Raw genomic sequence first — 9187 nt, forward strand, 5'->3', positions numbered from 1 at the left:
CTAAGAAGAAAAATTGGTTTTTCTGGACAACAAAGCACCTTGAGATAAGAGACCAAACAATTTAGTTCATGATATAGCATAGTATCTCTTTTTCTCCAAAATTGAATAAACCACTCTCAACTTATTTCCCAACTCTTTTTCATTGAATTCATGTTTTTGTCTTTCTTCTTCTTTCTTCTTTTTCTTTCTTTTTAATCAACTTATTGTTTTTCTCAATGCTCCCCTTTTGACAAGAACTCCCCCAAACTTAGACCATTCTCCTCATTCTAACATATATGTTCATCTCTACTCAAGGTAAGGAGGTTAAGGATTTTTCAATAAGCTTAAGGTTTCGGGAATGAGAAAGTTTTCTTTAAGGTTCAAAGGTTATACATTGGCTTTTAGGTTCAAAATGTAGAAGAGGTGGAAGAACAAGATGGCCTTGATCATTTGTAACATGCAAGTAACTAGTTCAAATAGAGAAACTCAGGCAAAATCAACTGTGATTCCAAAGTAATAACATTCAGCAATAAACTCTGAGGCACAACATCTCACAGGTTTACTCAAGGTTCCAAAATTTGATAAACATCATGCCAAGAATATTGATCACAATTAAAACCAAGCATCTATCTAAACATATACAAGCAACCACAATCTCTGTTCAACAAGCTCAACCACATAATCTCAATCAGATTCTCAAAACAATTCTCATGGATAAAGAGCAAGCACAACATATTTGTATTCAATTCAAGCATAACAAATGATTCACTCAAATCTCCAGACCAATTGCACAAGAACTATCCACAAGGCAAGTAAAAAAAAAAGAAATCAAAAACACAAAAGCTGAAAGCAGATAAAACAAGAACTTAAAACTGAAAAACCGATTAAAATGGACTCTTTGCATCTCCAGCAGTGTAGGACACTAGCTTCACTTTCATCTACAACATCTTCCTCCTTCAGTAGCTTATACTCCGCAACTGCTCCACCTCCCCCATCAGTAGGGGCCTGGCCCCCAGGCCATGCTACACGAGCATCAAAATCTTCAAGTCACAGGGTGTTCAACTCACGCATGCCTCAAAGGATGACCACTAGTGATTTTAACTCTTTAATTCCTAAGGAAGATCTTATCCTGTAACAAGAAAGCTCAAAGCAAACTTAATATCCCATAGTCAATTGAAGAGAAAGAATCCATAAACACACTAAAAGAAATCTGCAAAAGAAAGCAGCAAAACAATCAAAAACAAAAAAAAACAAGCAAAAAATTTTTGTGCTTAAACTAGTGCTGCTGGGGCCGGGCGCCTACCGAGCAGGAGGCACCGGGCGTGAACCGAGCCAGGTGCTACTTGAGCCGGGCGCCTGCTGAGCAGAGGTCTGCTTGAGCCGGGCGCCAACTGAGCCAGGTGCTGCTTGCGTCGGGCGCTTATTGATCAGGTGGCGCCGGGCATGAATTATGCAGAAAACTGCAGTTTTCGAAATTAAGCTTCCCAACTTGTGATTTTTGGTATATGACCCTTATTCACACTCAAATCAATCCAGAATATCATGATTTCATCATTGAAACTTGTCTAAACTATAAGGAATGAAATTGAATGATGAATGGGTGAATTGAATGCACATTTCCAAAGCTTTTTACTCTACAACTCAAAATTGCACTTATGCATCCAAATCATATTTAAGCACTTAAGATCACACCAAAACATCCTAGAGCACACTCTAACATGTCATAACAGATTTAAGCACTTGAAAACACACCAAACAAACCACAAAAACACATTACAACTCAAAAATCAACTAAAATGCAACAAGGCACATAATCAAAACATAAGTTACTAATGCAAATGACACAACAATCACACAAACACAATTAAAAAGGGTAAGAAAACTGGGTTGCCTCCCAAAAGCGCTTGTTTAACGTCATTAGCTTGACGGATTACTCAATGAAGTGCAAACGTTGATGTTGGTGTGCTCCTTCCACCAACTCTTCTTGAACCAATTTCTAGTCACCAAATCAACTCTCAAAGCTTAATTCTCTTCATCTTAGTCCTTCCACTACCTTGACATCTTTAAACACTCAATCCTCTTGATCAACTTTGGCTTGCTAGGCTTGAGTTCCTTGTCTCTCATCAAAGGGTGGTGGTGACTAGTCTTTCTCTTTTCCTTCTCTCTTTCTTCTTCATCTTTAACTTAGCACTTGGAGCATCTTCAATGAAGGGAGAATTTTGGGCAGCTTGTAGTGCTCAAGCTAGTTGTCTCCTTGTGTCCTATAATTTCCTTCAAACTCAGGGTCTTTATGATGCTTTTGAGGCTGCAGTCCTCCATGTAACCATTTCCCTGCATACACTTAGACACAACTAGGCTAAAGCAACAAATTAGCCCAAACAAAACTGAAAATCTATTTACAACAAAAGAGTTAGTTCTATATACAAAATCAAGTCTAAACAAGTTAGAAACCTCACAAAAGTCTAGTATTGACACGAGTCCCCGGCAGCGGCGCCAAAAACTTGATGACCCAAAACTTGTTAGCCGTTGCTAGGACTCGGGTTCAATCCCCAAATCCCCGGCAACGACGCCAAAAACTTGATGACCCAAAACTTGTTAGCCGTTGCTAGGACTCGGGTTCAATCCCCAAATCCCCGGCAGCGGCGCCAAAAACTTGATGAGGCCCAATTTAACTTGGTGGGCTCGATTTCGGAAGGCGTACCGAATCGTTCAAGTAATACACCGGTAAGACCGGGTATCGTTTTCCCAAGAGACTCGTAATACTAGAGAATTGTGCGATTAACAACTCATATAGACTCAAGAACATAACATCAATTTACAAACAAGTGCAGAAAGATAAATTCATACATAATTACAAGGTTGGACTTTGGTATTGAAGACACTTGGAAATGGAAAAGACTAGAAATGATATGAAATGACATTGTTAAGGCTAGTTTTCACCAATGCACTCTTGTGTATGACCAATTTCGTCTCCTCTCTATCAATTTACTAAAGTCAATCCACTAAAACACTCTAGCCCTAATTCCTTAGGTGAAAGAGCCTAGGTTTTCCTTATCAAACCCCAATTCCTTGGCAATCTAACAAGCAAAACCCGCATTAAAGAGCTGGGATCTAAGACAACATGTGAATCATCTTCCATTCCTAGAATCAATGACCCACAAGGACTCCTATTTCAGTTCCAGGTTTCATCTTACGTTCCCATAATCCATAAAACCCCAAAATCAAGTCATGAACGTTCCCATTACATGCAAGCTTTAAGATCGGAAACAAGAATACTAGCAATTGATAGAAAAGGCATATATATATTCAAATCATTCAACAATTACACAAGAATTCAAAGGCTACAACTAATCCCAACAAGATGGGTTTGGTTCTCCATTTCCATGGAGAACCCTAAAGCTTACAAAATGGCCATGGAAGAAGATGAAGAACCTAAGAGGAAGAAGGGAGTGTTCCCACGAACCCTAGCAGCCCTCCAAGCTCTCCTCTCAGTGAATCGCGCCTCCAAATAACCAAAGACCATAACCCCTTCGCGTTTTAGGGTTAAATAGACGCATCTGTCACATCAGTAAAAGTCGCGCCCGGCGCCATCTGTCAGCCGCGCCCGGACGCGAGGCTCTCGGGAAAAATTGAAAACTGGCGAAAAGTCGCGCCCGGCGCCCTCTCTGTTTCGTGCCCGGCGCCCTCTTTGTTTCGCGCCTGGGCGCGAGCCTCTGGCAAAAAGTCGCGCCCGGCGCCGACCATCTGGATAAATTGAAAGTGGACGAGCGTCCTGAATGTTGGACGAGCGTAATCTTATCCCGCTGGACGAGCGTGCTGGACAGCGTCCTCTCTGCTACCTGGACGAGCGTTCTCACTGTTAGCTGGACGAGGGTCCAGCTCTGCCTGGCTTGGACGAGCGTCCTCTGCTTGTCTGGCCGAACGAGCGTCCTCTGCCTGGCTGGACGAGCGTCCACTTCTGCCTGGGACGAGCGTCCTCTACTGGGACGAGCGTCCTCTTCTGCACGTCCCATTTCCTGGACGAGCGTCCTCTTTCCTGGACGAGCGTCCTCTCGATCGTTCACACTCGACGAACGTCCACTTCTCTCTTCTGGACGAGCGTCCTCTTGTGCTTCCACTCTGGACGAGCGTCCGCTCTTCTGCCTTCTGGATGAGCGTCCGCTCTCCAGGGACGAGCGTTCTTGCGCTGCTGATGGCGTTTCTTCGTGCTAATTTCTTGGTCCAGTTCTATACATTGTTGGAGACTCTTCCAAGCTCATTTTTAGCTACAAAATAAGGGATTATTGATGAAAGTAAATCAAAGTAGCCAAAAACACAATTATATAGAAAACAAGACAAAACAAGAGGATTAAGCAAAGAAGCCCAAATTGCTCGGACATCCGAAATAACCATCCGGCCGTTCGGCCTCCAAGGTACGTCACCATTCGGCCATTCGGCCTTAAGTACTTAGCCAAATCTAGCATTCTACATTCCAGCGTCCGACATGTTGGCCTCCAAGGCCGTCCGACCTCAACCTCAATCGTTCGTCCCAAACAGCTCGGACGTCCGCGTAACCATCCGGCCGTTCAGCATCCAAGGTACGTCACCACTCGGCCATTCGGCCTTAGGTACTTAGCCAAATATGGCATTCAACATTCGACTGTCTGGCCTAAACATACTCTCGGACATTCAACCTACTCTATTGGTCGTCCGGCCTCAACAAGCACTCGGCCATCCGGCCTCAGCAAAAGCGGGCGCCCGCCATCCGACCATTTGGCCTCCAAGGTCCTTCCGGCATAGACCGAGCGGGCAAAAAACACAAGAATGTCCCCCCTGGTCGAGTGCCAAGGCCGAACGTCCATCCATTTAACCAAACAGGACTGACCGTTCAATGTGAGCGTCCAAGCAAACGTCCGACTGGACAGGGACCAAGCGATCCTCACAGGTCGACCACTAATAAACCGAACGTTCAATAGGGCGGCCACGCCCAAGGGCCTCAACATCTCGGCCTAAAATCTCCGCCTCGAAAAGCCTGTATAGGCATGACTATTACTCTCCCGCCTACTTACAAACAAGTAGAAAGGGCCTAAAAAAGGAAAAGCACGGCAGGGATCTCGTCCCCTTTCATGAGAACCGTCTACAAAAACCCCTCCACATAATAAAATTACGCTCGGGCTGGGTGGACTTGTGTAACAGCAGGACCGGACGCCGTATGAACATCTCCCTGCATATACACTTAGACACAACTAGGCTAAAGCTGCTACTAATTCACTTGAGCTGGGAGGGTGCACTCGGTCCAAACAACTGATGCTTGTCCAGCTTAGTGAAGCCACGGTCCAACACAAGATCACACATCCCGCACCAAGGCAATGAGGCCCACGGAAGAAGGGAATGTAGCACTCCAGCCGAAGAGAAAATAGAAGAAAGCAAGAATTGGTGTACACGTGATGTAGAGCTGGACACGGTGCATTCCATTTTGGAACAAGAAGCACACTACACGTTGGAGGCAGCAGAGCATACAAGAAGCGTGGGAGATATTATTTTCTTTGGTTCAACTGGAAGACGCATGGCCTGCACACTAACGCCTCAAGAGAATAACAAACACATCCAGCATGGTCCGGAGGAAGAAAATAGAAAAGAAAGAGGCTGCACTCATTCACGCTCGGGGACTGATAACTGCCACCTCCAGAAATGCAGAAAGAATAGCTGCACGCTTGCTGCCACTTTGGTTCAGGAATTCTCTGAAAAGAGGAGTGGAGAAATTATTTTTGTAAGAGAGGTGGAGAACAAGAGAAGGTGGACGGCCAGGAGCAGGGAGATTCTCCAACAACAACTCTAGGTTCTCATCTTTTTTCCAGGGGCTCTGGAAGAAAGGGGGACGACATTCAGCATGCAGATGGGGACGGGAGAACTCTCTCATATTGATTTTGTTTCTTGGAGAACGTTGCCTTGAGAGAGGAGAACTGCACCGAGCCCACACCTCAGTACACATCCAGCTCCCATATACTTCTCAGACGGACTCTCTCACCTTTGGCTCTTGGTCTTTGGAACGTTGCTTTTGGAGATAGGAGGACTCCATCCAGCTGCCAACTTGGAGGCGCACGTTCACTAGCCACCGCGTACGTATACATCCAGCTGCAAATGGTTTCGCTTGGAATGTCTTTAGAGAGCTTGGAATGAGAGTTTGAAGCAGCACTGCATCCAGCTTGGAACGTTCTCTAATATTAATTTTATATTTTCAGGTATAGAAAGTTGAAGCAGCACTGTATCAAATCCAATTTTTAAACAATTTAAGATAGGATATTTTAAATCTATTTTATTCATGAGTGTAAAATAAAAATAAAAAAATAAAATAAAATTAAAATTAAAACATAACAATAAAAAAAGAGCGTTCGTCCTCCACCGTTCGTCCTTTGCCTTATTCGACCGTTCGTCCATTCATTCCTTTACGACGTTCGGCAATTCTCAGCTTCAACCGTTCGGTCATAGTGTTTTAGTGAACGTTCGGTCTTCATTTGAACGTTCGGTCTTGGTGAATTCTCATTTGAACGCTCGGTCTCCATGATGTTTCTCTTCAGCGTTCGGTTTTGAGCGTTCGGCCCAGTATGGTTTGATCAGCGAACAGTGCTCAGCAAAATAGCGTTCAGTCACATTATGTGAACGCTCGTTCGGTATGCTTACTCCCAGTTGAACGTTCGATCTTGATGGGCGTACTTCCAAACAGTATATAATAGGTGTTAATTTGGTACCGTTCGGTCAGGCTTTGATTTGATACTGTTCGGTTAGGTGCTGATGTGATACCGATCGGTCATGTGTTGTGTTCTTTCGGCCAGGGTGCAAAACGTTCGTCCTAGTGGTATCCGGTATAATAATGTTTGATCATATTTGTTTTTAGGTGGCGAGCGTTCGGTTTTGGCATTTTGATATGCTAGTGATTTTAACGCTCGGTTTTGGCGTTTCGGTAACTCTTAAGCGTTCGACATGGATCAGAGGTTTGTGTATGGTCGTTTGTCATACAGCGTTCGGTAGCAGATCCCGTATTGCCCGAGCGTCCAAAAGTAGTAGTGGCTGCGTTTTTAAATTTGTTTTTAAATTTGTCTGAGCATTAAAGCGAGGATTCCCACTTTCAACTGCCAAAAATGTCTGCCATTAACCGTCCTCCGAAAATGTCTACTCACAGTATGGGTTTCTGCAATAAAAGAATATTTTTTGGCTGAGTATGGGTTTCTGAAAGAGAGAATCATTTTTTTTGCTGGCACTTTCACTTTTGGGTTGTCATACACGAGTGCCCATCTTGCACCTCTGTACAGATTCCATCTATAAAGCCTGCTACACCACTACAACACTCTCGATGCTGGGAGAAGAGGATTTTACAGAAAAGGGGAGACTCACCAAGAAAGGGGGCGAGAACGCACTTACTAAAGGTTACGAAAAAGGGAGGAGAGGATCGGTTTTTTTCCTAGGAACAAGAGAGATCAATCCAAGGAGGGAGGAGAAACAGAGACTGGTTACTAGAAAAAGAAGGTCAGCCACAAGGAGAAAGAATCCATCGATACGTGTCCTATCACTTTGGCGTAGTATAGAATTAAGGTCCACTATCGGTTTTGTGTCACTCCATGCCCGCAACCGCAACTACAATTCATTTTCAAACAATAAAACCATCATACCCTATTTTCAAAGAAAGTTATAAGTTTTGATAATAATAAATATACTTACATTCTTGTAACCTTCTTCTTTTGTGCAATCCATGACTACCAATCCAACAAAATTACAACAACAATGTAAGATTAACCAAAGAACATGTATACAAATCAGTAACACAACAAAATCCACTTGGGAGACGTATCATACATAACCAAATCCATCCACAAACAACATCATCCATGTATTAAACATTCATTCCACTGAAAAAAAAAAAAAAAACAACCTTGAGTGAAGACGACGTGTGGCGGTTGGAACAAAGACGATTGCCTAAGGTGTGGGTGGGACTGACAACCCGGAAAACCCCTCTTTTTGGTCCACCGAACAGTCCACACTCCGGCGACACTCCGACGATGCTCCGGCGGCACTCCGGGACAAGGCCGGAGCAGCTGGGACGAAGCGACACCTTGAACGCGCCCCTAAGTCGCTGGGCCGGAACGGACGGAACACGATGACGTGTTCGCTTCGAGCGGTTGACGTCGGAGCTGCGGCGGCCGTGAAACGGAACCGGCTGGACGGGTTGAATATCTCCGACACGGCCTTCAACGTTGTCCGCCGACACTCCGGCAAGCACTCCGTCTCTCTCTCGCTCGAACCCCCTTTCTCCAACTCTCGGCCTCTCTCTCTAGGTCACAGCCTCCCTCTGAATGTTCGCGCCGCTTCTCTCTCTACAATGTTGGAAATGAATTTCAAATTTCAAACGCAACTTCTAACCCTTGCCCGGCCCTTGCCACGTCAGATTTGAACAGCTTTTTCATTAAAAACGTGGACCGCTCACATTTAGACACGTGTCCCGTGTCTAAATGTTGTCAAATGAAGTTGTTCAAGTATCATTTTCCTTACAAGATTGGACTTTGGTATTGAAGGCACTTGGAAATGGAAAAGACTAGAAATGGTATGAAATGACATTGTTAAGGTTAGTTTTCACCAATGCACTCTTGTGTATGACCAATTTCATCTCCTCTCTATCAATTTACTAAAGTCAATCCACTAAAACACTCTAGCCTTAATCCCTTAGATGAAAGAGCCTAGGTTTTCCTTATCAAACTCCAATCCCTTGGACAATCTAACAAGCAAACCCGCATTAAAGAGCTAGGATCTAAGACAACATGTGAATCATCTTCCATCCCTAGAATCAATGAACCACAAGGACTCCTATTTCAGTTCTGGGTTTCATCTTATGTCCCCATAATCCATAAAACCCCAAAATCAAGTCATGAACGTCCCCATTACATGCAAGCTTTAAGATCGGAAACAAGAATACAAGCAATTGATAGAAAAGGCATATATATATTCAAATCATTCAACAATTACACAAGAATTCAATGGCTACAACTAACCCCAACAAGATGGGTTTGGCTCTCCATTTCCATGGAGAGCCTTTAAGCTTACAAAATGGCCATGGAAGAAGATGAAGAACCCAAGAGGAAGAAGGGAGTGTTCCTACGAGCCCTAGCAGCCCTCCAAGCTCTCCTCTCAGTGAATTGCGCCTCCAAATAACCAAAGACCCAAACCCCTTCGCGTTTTA

The sequence above is a fragment of the Vigna angularis genome, chromosome 8 (assembly GCF_016808095.1).
Source record: "Vigna angularis cultivar LongXiaoDou No.4 chromosome 8, ASM1680809v1, whole genome shotgun sequence".
NCBI lineage: Eukaryota > Viridiplantae > Streptophyta > Magnoliopsida > Fabales > Fabaceae > Vigna > Vigna angularis.